Source organism: Artibeus jamaicensis, unplaced genomic scaffold (genome assembly GCF_021234435.1).
Source record: "Artibeus jamaicensis isolate MK-2021 breed Jamaican fruit bat unplaced genomic scaffold, CSHL_Jam_final contig_603, whole genome shotgun sequence".
Classification (NCBI taxonomy): domain Eukaryota; kingdom Metazoa; phylum Chordata; class Mammalia; order Chiroptera; family Phyllostomidae; genus Artibeus; species Artibeus jamaicensis.
In genome coordinates, this window is record NW_026521904.1 from 1,807,641 (window position 1) to 1,821,185 (window position 13,545).

Here is a 13,545-nt window from a genome sequence, read left to right on the forward strand (position 1 = left end):
TTTCTCTGTATAAATAATTAACTCTTTAAGATTTATTGGCCTTTCTCTATTTTCCCCATTGTCTAAGTGGTGTAATCCAAATAAAATGTTGCATTTATTCTCATTTGATAAAATATTCATCAACAAAACCACTACCTTTGAATCTGGATTAAGAAACTATGAAGAGAACATGCTTATGAATGTTGACTTTCTCCAAGTATTACCCACAACCTATTAGCTAAAATGACCCTCTTCAGTGAATTTCTTTTTATTTTATTTTTACTCATTGGCTCTTGCTAAAATTTTCATTGACTTTAATCTACTACACAATTATTTTGAAATAAATAAAAGCGAGCCATTTGTTTGTATTTTCATCATGTATATGCTTTGAAAAATGAGCCAGGACTTGGCTAGCAAATGTTCTTGGATGATTTGAGCAGCTTTGGAAAAATGAGGGGAATCAGGAAACAAGATTCCCTCTGTCCCAGATGAGCAGAATTTGCTGCTGTTAGAAGCAAGATTTAGAATTGCGATTTAGATCTTTTATGGTTATTTCGTTTCTTTGCTTCATGTGGAGTTAAAAATGTGTCTGCATCAATCCTCAGATGAACTTGCTGCCATGTCCCTTGACTTTTTATATCCTAGGACAGTAAGTATATCTCGGTTTTGGCATTTAGACTAGAGGATTCCAGCAAGACTAAAGGGATTCTAGTGGCTAGCTAAAAACCTGAGCTTACTTTATGATGAGTTCTAATAACGAACATTTTTAAAAGCTCAATTCCATAATGATGGGCAGTAGTGTTCTTGGAAGAGATTGATCTCTGATGCTCCCTTTGCCCTCCCAACGAGTTATCAAGTAGGCAAACACTGGAATGTTCTCTGGAGTATGTCAGTTCTGGGGAATAAATAAATCTTGGTGCCTTGTCTCATTTTTTATTTATAATATTATAATATTATTATAATACATTCATCAGTTCAACTATGAAAGCACCTTAGCCTTCGAGGAAAAGCCTCTCAGAGAAATCACCAGACATCATCTGGCTCAGGAGGTCCCAAATGCCAATTCAAGGATCACCTCTGTTTCATGATAACATTTTCCCTGGTAGAGTCACACATATGCTTTGGTGTAAGGCTGAAAAGTCATTTTTTCTTGAGAAGCTCAGTATTTTATTTTGTGATCATGCACTTATTTTTCCTGTAAAAGTAAATATGCTTTGTTCTCTGAAGTGATAGTGAGAATGGAAGTTAGCAGAATAAAGATCTAGGCTATGTAGATCCTTTAATTTCTGCTTGCAATAGGCCAATTCATGAACTTTAGAAGTCTAGGAACCAATGAACTTTAGGTCTAGAAGGGACATCTTTGTTCTAAGTGTAGTCACAGTCCTCTCTTCTAATTTTAGGGGTTGACTACCTCTGCAAGGCTCCACGACATCACCTGTCCTAATCCAGACAAGCCAAATGGCATTAAGAAGGTGAGGGTTCATATTCAGTGTTTTTTAAAATCAAGTTAAATGTGTCTAGAACAGCAAGTTCACAGAGGATCTGAACCAGCAGGAACTGACGTAGCCTGTGCACTTGACTGCCTTGTTGTGGGGCAAACACATTTCTGTGTTAGTGTCAGGGTTTTGAGTAACATTTCTGTTTTCTGACCTGGATGAGTCCTTTAGATTTTCAAGATAATTTTTCTTTCTGTATTAAATAGTAGTTGAATATTAATAGATGCCGCTTCATTCTGCTTAAGAAATGACTGCACTTCATAGTTAGACTAAATCCTGGAGAAAGATGTAAAATTCTGGGTATGTGTATATATTTTATTTATTTTTTTATTGTGTGTCTATTGAGAAAATTATAAGGGATTTAGAAACAAGTGAGTAAGAAAATTAAAAGTGTTTGTACTCTTATTACCCAGAAATGACAACTGTTCACATTCTGTAACACACCCTCTTGTTCATCCTTGTGCATATATTCATTAAGTTTTGATCTTCTTTTTCTTAAATAAGTCCCTTTAACATTTTATGTATTAAATATTACATGGCTTGGTGATGATGAACTTCTTTAGCTTTCCCTTGTCTGGGAAGCACTTTATCTGCCTTTCAATTCTAAATTATAGCTTTGCTTGATAGAGTAATTTAGGTTGTAGATCCTTGCTTTTCATAATTTTGAATATTTCTTGCCTGTCCCTTCTTGCCTGCAGAGTTTCTTGTGAGAAATCAGCTGATAGTCTTATGGGAACTCCTTTGTAGGTAACTCTCTGCTTTTCCCTTGCTGCTTTTAAGATTCTTTTTTATCTTTAATCTTTGGCATTTGAACTATGATGTGTCTTGGTGTGGTCCTCTTTGGGTTCATCTTGTTTGGGACTCTCTGTGCTTCCTGGACTCATATCTCTATTTTCTTCACAAATTAGTGAAGTTTTTAAATTCTTATTTCTTCCCTCTGTTCTAGTTGAAAGTTTATTTCTTCTTTGTGTTCCAAATCATTGGTTTGAATCCTGCTTCCTTTCCTGCACTGTTGGTTCCCTGTAGATTTTTTTTTGTTTCTCTTAGTGTAACCTTCATTTCTTCCTTTATGTTGTTACTGCACTCGATGAGTTCTTTTTTTTTAAAGATTTTATTTCTTTATCTTTAGAGGGGAAGGGTAGGAGAGAGGGAGAGAAACATCAATGTATGGTTGCCTTTCGTGCGTCCCCTGCTTGGAAGTGGCCTGCAGGGAACTGGCCTGCAACCTTGGCATGTGCCCTGACTGGGAATCGAACCCCAATTGTCTGGTTTGCAGGCCCGCACTCAATCCACTGAGCTACACCAGCCAGGGCTTCGATGAGTTCTTTGAGCATCCTGATCACCAGTGTTTTGAACTCTGCATCTGATATGTTGGTTATCTCTGTTTCATTTAGTTCTTTTTCTGGGGTTTTACTCTGTTCTTTCATTTGGGCCATATTTCTTTGTTCGATTTCGCAGCCTCCCTGTGTTTGTTCCTGTGTATTAGGTAGAGTTGCTTTCACTCCCTGTCTTGATAGTGTGGCCTATTGTAGAAAAGTCACCTGTAAATTGTGTGAAGTGGAGCCCTAGGTAATCACCAGAGCTGGGCAACCTGATTACTGCTTTGTGACTCTGTGTGGTAGGAGGGTTTGGAGAGGTCCCTGGTGCTTAATCCTAGAGTGGGTGTGTTTTCATACATTATAAGTCTGTGCAGGCCTTTTAACTGGAATCTGCTGAAAATTCAGCAGTTTCTTTTTTTGCCCCAACCCCTACTGGTGTTTACAGCCAGAGGTTATGGGTATTTATCTTTCTGATGCTGGAACTCAGGGTTGTGAGGCCTGGCCTGGGGCTGGGATCGCTCCCTCCCAAGGTATCCACCACTGGTGAATGTGGGACTGATCATTCCACTGCTGCTGCCACTCTGCGTCACACCATGTCTCTTCCCTTCTCCTCCCATCTCTGCATCTCTGCCCCAGCCACACATCTGGATGAATGTGGCTTCTTTAAATCCTTGGTCAATGGACTTCCACACAGCTCAATTTTCTGGCAGTTCTGGGTGTTATTTGTAATTCTCTCTGTGTTTGTGAGAGGAGATGAAGTATGTCTATCTATGCCTCCATCTTGACCAGAAGTCTGATTTTTTTTTAGGATGGATTTTAAGAAGTAGAATTACTGGGTTAAAGGATATAAATATTTTCAAGATCCTAAGAAAGAGTTCAACATTTTCTAAGAGAGGACAATAAAAGTCAGGTACTGTTGTTGAGACATATAAATCACAATTCATATTAAAGTTCTGGACAGTAATCATTCATATTTTCTATGGGGATCACAGAAGTCCGAGAATGGCATAAGGTAGGGAAGGAATAAAGAACTGACGTATGACGTTAGTGTGACTAGACAGGAATGCGATGGCATGGAAAATTATTGACTTGCTGGTCCTTGCAATGATGTTGGAAAATGTTGACATAGATAATCACATTTGGTAGTGACATTTATATTTACTGGATTAAGAACTACCCCCAAATAAATAGTTCAACAGAGTGGATACAAGATTGGTTATTTATTGATTGCATAACATTTACCGGAAATTTACATACACTTAAAAAAATTCAGTTTCTATCTACCGAGTTTTTGTGTCTTGTATAAAATATAAATTACAGATTTGTCATCTTGGGGTGCAGTTGTTCATTCTGAGATCAGTTGATGAAGAAGGCTTTAAGATGTAATGGGAGATGAAATGCCTGTTGAATATCAGGTTTCATGTAATTTATATCTTATTTTGTTGTGTTATTCTAACCTGAAGCTTTTCTATCTACACCTTCACTGGTGAAACATGATAAGAGTGCAACATGCTGAGTAAGCATCACCCCACCGTCACTGCTCAATATGCAATCTGAGCACACCTCTGGCTTTGAGAGCTGTGGCCGTGGCTTTCAGTTAAATTACTAGACTGCCATAAATCTGATTTTGCACTGGATTTCATGTATTTAAATGACAAAACCACTATTTACCAATCCCTGATGTGAAGTCATCAAATAATTCCAATAGCAGTACAAAGACTTATATTTGACTTTAGGTAGAGCCAAATTAAATGGAAATAAATCTTTATGAGAAAATGCATACAAACCTAGCACAAAGGCATTCATTTTATTGTAGTCAACAAACAAAGGGAAGAAATTATCATGCATTTATTTTAAACACCTTTATTTGGAACATGGTTGGACTCTAAAACTAAATTTATTAGCCCAGTTACCTGAATTCTCCTCAAACAGCATCTTCTCTTAAAAGGTTCCTGGATCACCAGGAACAAATGGCCAAACTGCTCCGTTTAGCCATAATACCATAGGCCTGTCATTAGCGGCTCTGATATTCTGATCAGTTATTTCCAAGCATTCCTTTCCAATTAGGTATGGATTTGGTGAGATTTGGTTTTGCATTTAGTTATTTCTGTTTTTCAAGTTCGTGGTACAAATAGATATTTGAAACTTGCTTGTTGAATGCATCTGGAGGTTGGCGATTTAGTAGACTACAACATAAATGCAACTGAATTCCAAAAATGTTCTTTGGCTAGTTACTTTGGCTTCTCATCTATTTCCAAAGATGGCAGGTACAATACTTTTCAAAACTTGAATGTTTTACACTACAGTTTGCAGTTCCATGTCTGGCAGTGAGGGAGGGAAATAATGAAGAGTACCATGAATAAATACATATTGGAATCCTTTTATGGTACAGCACACTCTACCAAATGGACAGTCTTGACAAATGGACAGTCTAAAAGGAAAACTCGCATTTCTCAATATGTGTTAAATTCTGCACTGTTTTATAGGATAGCCAGCCCACCACCACCAAGTCTTCCAGCGTTACTAGGGCACAGAAAGAGTCTGGGACACCAAACTTTGATGCCCTTGTTCCAGAGGTGACGCATGTCACAATCACTCACAATTCACTGGCAAGAAGTAATCACATGGCTTCAACCAGCCTGCAAGGGAGAGTGGGAGTGGGAAGTCTTTCCACATGCCGAAGAAGGAAATGTCCTGGAACTGGTGAACTTTAATAATTTCAAAGACTAAAACTGCAAATATTTTATAAAATGAATTTAATTTTTAAAATAAAATGATACATGCACGATAAACAAAAAATCTCAACAGTATAAAAAATATAAAATGATTGACAAAATCCCTCCCCTAATTCAGCTACCCCAAATATAGCGATTTAAACAGTGTGTATCATTTTTTGGAAATTTTCTATTTTATTTATGTATACAGATTATATATATAGTTATTCCTATGAGCCAAGCTTTCTGCTAAGCATTTTATAGGCAGTGTCCTTTTTAATACTCAAAATGTTAGTAGGTATGAGGTAGGTACTGTTATTATCACCTTACAGAGGATGAAAGTGAGGTATAGTGAGGTTAAGAAACTTGCATAAAATCACATAGCAAAGAAGTGACAGAGTCATGATATGACTGAATTATTTCTGGATCCACAGCTTGGGCTGATAACTCCTGGGATATCTTGCCTCTCCAGGGTATGAGACTTTAAATCTTGATATATATTTCAAAATACTATCTGAAATTTTAGCACCATATAGTCCCAGCAATAGTAAAGAGTGCTTGCTTCCCTACGTTTGCATCAACTTTGAGCTGGTTTAAACTGTGCTATTCTGGCATGTGAAAAATTCTGTTAAACACTGTATTGGTTTAGGACTTCCAGGGATATGAATTGGAATATAAAAAAGAGCAAGGAGGATGCTAGATGCCTCTTGGAAATGATACTTGTTTTGTAAGAATGTTTCTTATTAGTTGGCAAGGAGGATTTGACATGACTGTTTTCTCTCCCACCTAACTGCATTTGCTGCCCATTTGAAGCAGAGTTCCTTTCCAGTGTCTGCATCAAACCAATACAAATGTTCTTTAGTTCCCCTTGGTGTGACAGTGTGTGTGTGTGTGTGTGTGTGTGTGTGTGTGTGTGTGTGTGTGTAAGGAGACTCTAGAGAATAGGATCGTGACTAACGCCCATCTTAACCAGGTCTAAGGGCAGTACTATATACGACAATTATTTATTGAGCATCTACTATATCCCAGACCCTCTGCTGAGTGCTAGAAACACAATGAGAACCAGAAGAGGTACTGTGTATATTCTCATAGAGCATATAGTTTGCAGGAGAGACCAAAAATCAATGAATTATACAAACAAATATCTCATTTGTGTCCTTAGGAGATCTAATTAAAGACAGGTAATATAGTGCTGGGAACCTTATCGTCCAGAGAGAGACAATGCTGGTTGAGGTTCCAGTATTGGTGGTGAAATGTTCAAGAAACTTCAGTACAGAAATTCAGTCAAACCTGTCGATGGCTTTGATTTAGATGGTAAGGGGAAAAGTAGTGTCAACGATTATGCCAGGTTCATGGCTGACAGAGCTGGTGGTGTCTTTTTTGGCTAGAGGAGTCACTGGGACAGGATGGAGTTTGGGGAAAGCGCATTCTGAGTTTGGTTTTGGACAGACTGAACCCTCAGTGCCTTTGAGACACCGTAACAACAGGAATCTTCATTTACTCTTGTATCCCCAGTGCCTAGAGTGGTGTCCTGAATTTTGACAGAGATTAAATAAATTTGGGGGGGGAGTTATAGACTCTTCATACAGACTTGTCTTTTTGATTAAGTTACTTTACCTTTCTTAATGACATTTTAGCATTTTGTTCATGCAGAGTTTATATAAGTCTTAATATTTTTATGATGTTTCATCTGTTTTGTTGCTATAGTTAATAAAACTCCTCCTTGATATTCTCTAATGGGTCATTTTTTTAATAAAAATAATGTTATTTACTTTTTAAAGAAGTCTGTTTTATTGATTATGCTATTACAGTGGTCCCATTTTTTCTTCCCCTTTATTCCCCTCTGCCCTGCAGCCCCCTCCCCCTCTTAAAACATGTCCATGGGTTGTACATATAAGTTCTTTGGCTTCTCTATTTCCTATGCTATTCTTAACTTCCCCCTGTCTATTTTGTACCTACCATTTATGTTTCTTATTCTCTGTACCTTTTCCCCCACCTTTTTCCTTCCCCTCCCCCGCTAATCACCCTCCATTAATCTCCATTTCTGTGATTCTATTTCTGTTCTAGTTGTTTGTCTAGTTTGTTTTTGTTTTGTTTTAGGTTCTGTTGTTGATAGTTGTGAGTTTGTTGTCATTTTACCATTCATAGTTTTGATTTGCTTCTTTTTCTTAGATACATCCCTTTAACATTTCATATAATAAGGTCTTGATGATGATAATGATAGTTACTTGTTAAATTAATATAACAAGCTACTTTTAATTCTCAGAGTTTTTGAACAAAATTTTCAACCAGTTCTCTGGGTCCTTTTAGTTATAGATGCCATCATTTGAAAGTAAAGATAATTTTCACTTCTATGAGTTCTTATTAAACATGCTTTTAAATGTATACTATCTAATTTAATCATTCTTATGACATAAGTCAAAAGTGCTGATGAGCTCCTTCTATTAGGTAAACTAGTATACAACTTTACAGTAGGACAGTTATATCCTATTTTTATTTTTTTATTTTATTTATTTTTTTTAATATTAAATTTTATTTAGTTACTTTTCAAGTACATTTTTTTTTTATCTATTTCTCCCATCCCACCCCCCCCCGCCCGGTCTCCCCCCTCCCTCCTATTCCCCCCCCCAGTCCTCATCTCTGTGTCTTTCATACTTGTTCCTTATATCCTATTTTTAGATGAATACATTTAAAAAATACAAATTTTGAAACACTGGTTCTTACAAAATTTCCAATTTTGACACCTCACTAAGAAAAGTCCAACATAAAAGATAAGACTATGGATCATGTAAATGAAGCCAGTGCCTGGAGACATATTCACTCATTCATTCATTCATTAATATGTACCGAATACCAGGCACCAGTCAGGAAAAATTCTATGCTCTAGCGATACAGAAATTTTTTAAAAAGGCAAACATGCCTGCTGTGATGGAACACATATTCTGCTGGGGGTAATAGACAATAACTAGGACAAATAAAGAAAATATATGGTTTATTAGGTAGTGAAAGTTGCTAAGGATAAAAATATAGGAAAGAAAAATATAAGGTATCAGAGAGGGATGGTGAAGTTTTAAACAGGCTGTCTAGAGAAGGCCTCACTGAAAGATCCAGTTTAGACAAAAAGAAAATGAGGGGTGTGTCATCTGGCCATCTGGGTGTTAATCAGTCAAAGGGCACACTTAGTGCAATGGCTGGACAGTGTCTGTTCTGTTCTGGAAACAGAGCTGTGGCCAGGGTGCCTGGAGCAGAGAGAGAGGGAAGTAATCAGAGAGTTTGGAGAGGTAACAGGTGTGGGGTGTGGGGGAGAGGCAGATGGCACAGGAGCTTGTTGTTTGTAGTGAGATCTTTGGCTTTTCCTCTAGGTAATATCAATAGCCATGGGTAAGTTCAGAGGAAAGGAATTGACAGGATATGACTTATGGCTGAAGAGGGTCACTCTACCTCTTTTGTTAAAACCTAACTGCAGGTGGGTGCAGGAGGAGGTGTTAATACCTATTTTGTCAGCAATCCACACAAGAGGCCATGGTGGCTTAGGTCAAGGTGATGGCAGTGAAGGTAATGAGAAATGGTTGGATTATGGACATACTTTGAAGGTAGGACGAAAGGATTTCCCAGCTTATTACATATGTGGCTTGAGAAACAGAGCTATTAAGAATGCACCAAGGTTTTAGTTTGAATAACTAAGGCTGGAATTGCCCTTAACTGAGAGGTGTAGACAGTGAAAGGAGCAGTACATTTAGTTCAGAGAGACTTGTTTACTAGGAGCTCTGTAGTGCTATTTGAGCAGTAGAATTTTGAGGCTAGCCAGAGGGATCTTACAGGGGTTCACTACTCCATTTCTTCCACAGTTCTGACCCTTAAGCCTCCAACCATGGCAATCTACTGCTGAATGGGTAGCATTTAGGCTGAAGAAAAGTGGGGGGAGAAATGATGAAGCTGATCTCAAAATAGGCAGGGAAAGAAGAAAGACAAGGGAATCTGACTACTTGCTGCTGTGTTTAGAGACAGTCATATCTGCTCACCATATAGTGCTTGTTACTGAGTTACAGAATGCATTATTATTCATAGAAATGCCCATTATAAAGACCACAATTTGGCCATAATTTTATTTATTCAACAAATACTAACCATCCAGTCGGTGCCAAGTTCTGTGTCAGGAGTTGGGGCTTACAGGGCAGTTTCGGGTTTGGGCCTGGCTATGAAGAAGCTCATGACCTGGAGGGCAGACATATATAAATAAATACACAATGAGAAATATTATAACAGAAGAATGGTCTCAAAGTGAGAAATTAGAGAATAGGGGATGATGAAGTGTCAGGTGAGCTGGCCTGTGTATTTCTATTTTGCTGCTTAATTCTCAGATTCCATATTTTGGCACTATTATTTTCCTTTATGAATCAGGGGTTTAATTACTAAGAGGTTGCAGGGTAATGGATCACAAGACTTTTCATTGCCTGAGCTGAATTTTCTTCAGGACTTGCAAAATCTTGGGTCATGAGATTCCAACCTAAGATTAAGAAAAAAAAGTCCAAAGTTTCTGTTCCTTCTTTGTAATTCTCCTAAACACAATTATCTAACTTCTCCTCCAAGTGCCATGACAAAGCACAGTTTTTTCATTGGGGGCACCTGTGTGCAAATTGAATGCATTGGTCAAAGTCTTCATAAGCAGGTGCTTGAGAAGAAGCAAGACTAGTAATATTCAAGAGTGACCAGCTCAAGAGTTTTTATTAATGTCGGGGAGTTGAAGATACCTACATATGTTGTACTTTTATTGTTTCATGTAGGGACAGCAATTGCTTATAATTCACAAAGGACAGCTTGTACAATTTTTCAACTGAGCCTAAGATGGTCTCATATTTGAGTTATTTTATTTTCAGAGTGTTCTTATTTCTATTGTCAGAGGATAGAGAAAAGAAGAAAAAATGGGAAAGATAAAATGATGATTAAGTGGTATTTTTTCATTTATCTGCATAACAGTTGCTTTCTAAGTTCCCAGGACATGTGGGAATCATTTTGCGTGGTTGACTTGTGAGGGCCAACCATTGGGCTTGTGACTGAGACAGGTGAAGAGTAGATTTTGCCTCACTGTGTTTGTGTTTAGGGAAGTGTGACTGTGCTTCAGTGCTCCACCAACCTTATGGAGCCCACACCCCTGCAGCTACCAAGAATTATAGAAGTAGTGGGTTCATGTTCTTCGGACCCGAAGTTCTCCGCCCACCATCACCCCATCTGGCATCTCTCTCCCACTTCTGTTGTGCTTCCACTCAATCTACCTGCTTTGGCTAGAGTCACCTACTTAACTTTGTTTAAGATTAAACAAATCTTAAAATTTGTTTGAGATTACTTGCAGTGATAAAATACAAACTTCTTAAAACACTGAATAGGAGAGAAAAAGGCCAGATAAAGAAATTTTATATGTATACATGTAAATATAAATAAATATACACACATACAGAGAGAGAGAGAGAGAATAATATACACATTATTTTCTGATTATCAGTGGCTTTGGCATCTATTTTCAATTAAGCTGAATCATGTTGCCCCAGGGCAATTTTAAAAATATCTTCTACTTTTTATTTTTAATTTTAAGTACATTTAGAAGGATGTATTCAGCCTAGTTTAATAAAGGATTATTAAGCCCTACTATGTGCCAGACACCATGCTGGATGCTGAGTAACAAGCAGGGCTGAGAGATAACACTTGCTCTCCAGGAGCTCATGCTTCAGTGGGGATCCTTGGCATGTAATAACACATGTCACAAAAGTCACCATGTCTTGTGCATGTACGATGTGCCAGACATGCTGCTTGAGGTTGTCTTTTCCTCACGATACTCATGCAAAGTGTACATTTATTTTCTTAGAACTTATTGAAATCTAGACACTTGCTCAAGGTAACAGACAAGTAGTAATTTGGGATTTTGTATTTGAATGATCACATTTCATGACGTGCTCTTACCATTATGACACACTGCTTTGTAGTATAAGAAAATCCACACGTTTATACCAATGTGAAAAGGGTTGATATGCTCTTGTGTTTATCTCAATATTGCCATTAGTTAGGAAAACACTTTCTCTAGAGTAGCCTTATTTTACTTTTAAAGGGAAAAATAAATCGAGCGTTCCATTTTCTAGAAAGACCAAGATATGAAGGCAAAATAATATTGTATAATTTTAGCAAGGATATTTACCAAGGAATGTTGTTTTGTTCAGGGAAGTCATATTGGGTGGTCTACAGTTAAATCAGTGGTATTTGCAATTGTTCAAAATGTTTTGTGTCCTCTTTTCTTTGAAATTATCTGTAGATTCATTTTTTTATTCCTCAAAAAGAGTTCATTTTATTATTTAATAATCAAATTTATTTTTATTTGAAAAAGGCCAGTTCCATTTATCAGCAGATGTGGCTCCCGATAAACTTTGGATGTTCGCACAAATCAAATCCACATTTTAAAGAAGGCGATTTGCCGATTTAACATTCAAAACAATAGAAAGAAGGTTCCAAAGGCAGTTCCACAAACATTTCTGAAGCAATCCATAGAATCAGCATAGTTTACCAACTTGTGTACTTGAAAGTGGACAAATGCTTACTGCTTTGAGTTCTGTTTTTCATGAGTGATAACTTTATAGTTACATAATATCCAGGTAGATTCTTAGCAATGAAGCAATAACTTGAAGAGTTCTGCTTAATGGGTGTGTTTCTTTTAGCTTCACTTCTCTTAGTCCTTGTCCATAAAAAAGAGAACAGCCATTTCTGGCAGCACCTTCCAAATGATCAGAATTCAATTAAAAAAGAAAAAGAAAAAAGGAGACAGCAAGAACAAGAGCAAAAGAGGGAGAGAGAGAAATTATCAAAATGAGGAAGCGATTCCTCTATAGTTATCAGAAGAAGGAGCAAAGAAACAATGGCTGAAATTCACCTCCCCATGGGGGAATGAATCATCAAAATAACCGGTGGAAAACAAAGTTGTGCAACCTTGACCAGCGTGTGTCACCGGCTGGTGGAATTTTTAGAAAGGCAGTTTGGGTTCATCACTGCGGTTCGTGATTGCACACACCTGTTTGGGGTATGGATTTTGCAACCCCCCAAAAAGGGGAAACTGAACTCACTGCTCCTCCCGAGCTGTGCAAAAAAGCAGAAAACCACAGCTGCTCGAGCAGTTAACAGATATCAGTAAAATACCCATGTTACATAATTAAGGATAACGTTCTTGAAGCATATGGGCCGGAGGTATTATACTCTCATTAAAACTCTAGGTAGGAGACGATTTAGCATATTCTCACACATGTCTCGGTTTGAATTCTATAATAAATGTTTGTAATTAGGCATGCTCTAAACAGTTTATTAAATAATACATGAAGAAAATGGTTAATGAAATATAGACGGCTCTGCATTTTGTGTACAATGACACAGAGACATCAAGATGAGACATAAAAGATTTCTTCTCATTGACATGATAACTAGTCATTCTGGGCTGCTTAAATAAGGTTGGAAGAGGTTTCATTCGTCAGAGCAGCCTGCGTGTAATCTTAAAGAAATAGGAATTGATGCCTCTGTTTTTCCCCCCTTCTTCTCAAAATACATTATATGTAGCAGTCTTCTTTGAACTGCTACTCCTGAATAGGAAGAAGTGCTTTTGATCAGAGCAATGCAAAAGTCTCATGCAATGTATTCTGGCGAGAATAGATAAGCTTGATAGGGGTTAGTGGAAATGGATGGAGCCACAAAGACCTAAATCAACATTTTAAAAATTATACCTTGGCCAACAGGTGCGGTTATTTATAGGCTGGAGAGGAATAAGGAAGAAGTCTCTTGAGATTGCCAAGGCAGGTGCTTGGTCCCTGGGGAAGTGGGAGGAAACATGCCTCTGAGATGATATTAGACTCAGGACAGAAATTCTTTCAGTTCTGCAGCCCTGCCTGGTATTCAAGCCAGGTGATTAGTGGTCAACAATTCTTATCTGAATGTAAGTGTGTGCCATCTATGGAAAAGGAGTTCAGATGATCTCAGGAAGTCCTCAAGGGAAGAATGACCACTTTCTGA

At 37.6% G+C, this 13,545-nt stretch overlaps 1 long non-coding RNA gene across 2 annotated transcripts in view; it reads left to right on the top strand.

Moving 5' to 3' along the window:
* Positions 1–13,545, top strand: part of LOC119056655 (uncharacterized) — a 121,613-nt gene that overhangs the window by 30,717 nt on the left and 77,351 nt on the right. The window contains exon 1 of one of the 2 annotated variants that reach the window (XR_008392556.1): positions 1,386–1,451. The exons of the other annotated variant lie outside the window; for it this stretch is intronic. This is a non-coding gene — a long non-coding RNA (uncharacterized LOC119056655). Of the gene's footprint in view, positions 1–1,385; positions 1,452–13,545 lie in introns of those variants that run through there. 2 annotated transcript variants of the gene reach the window in all.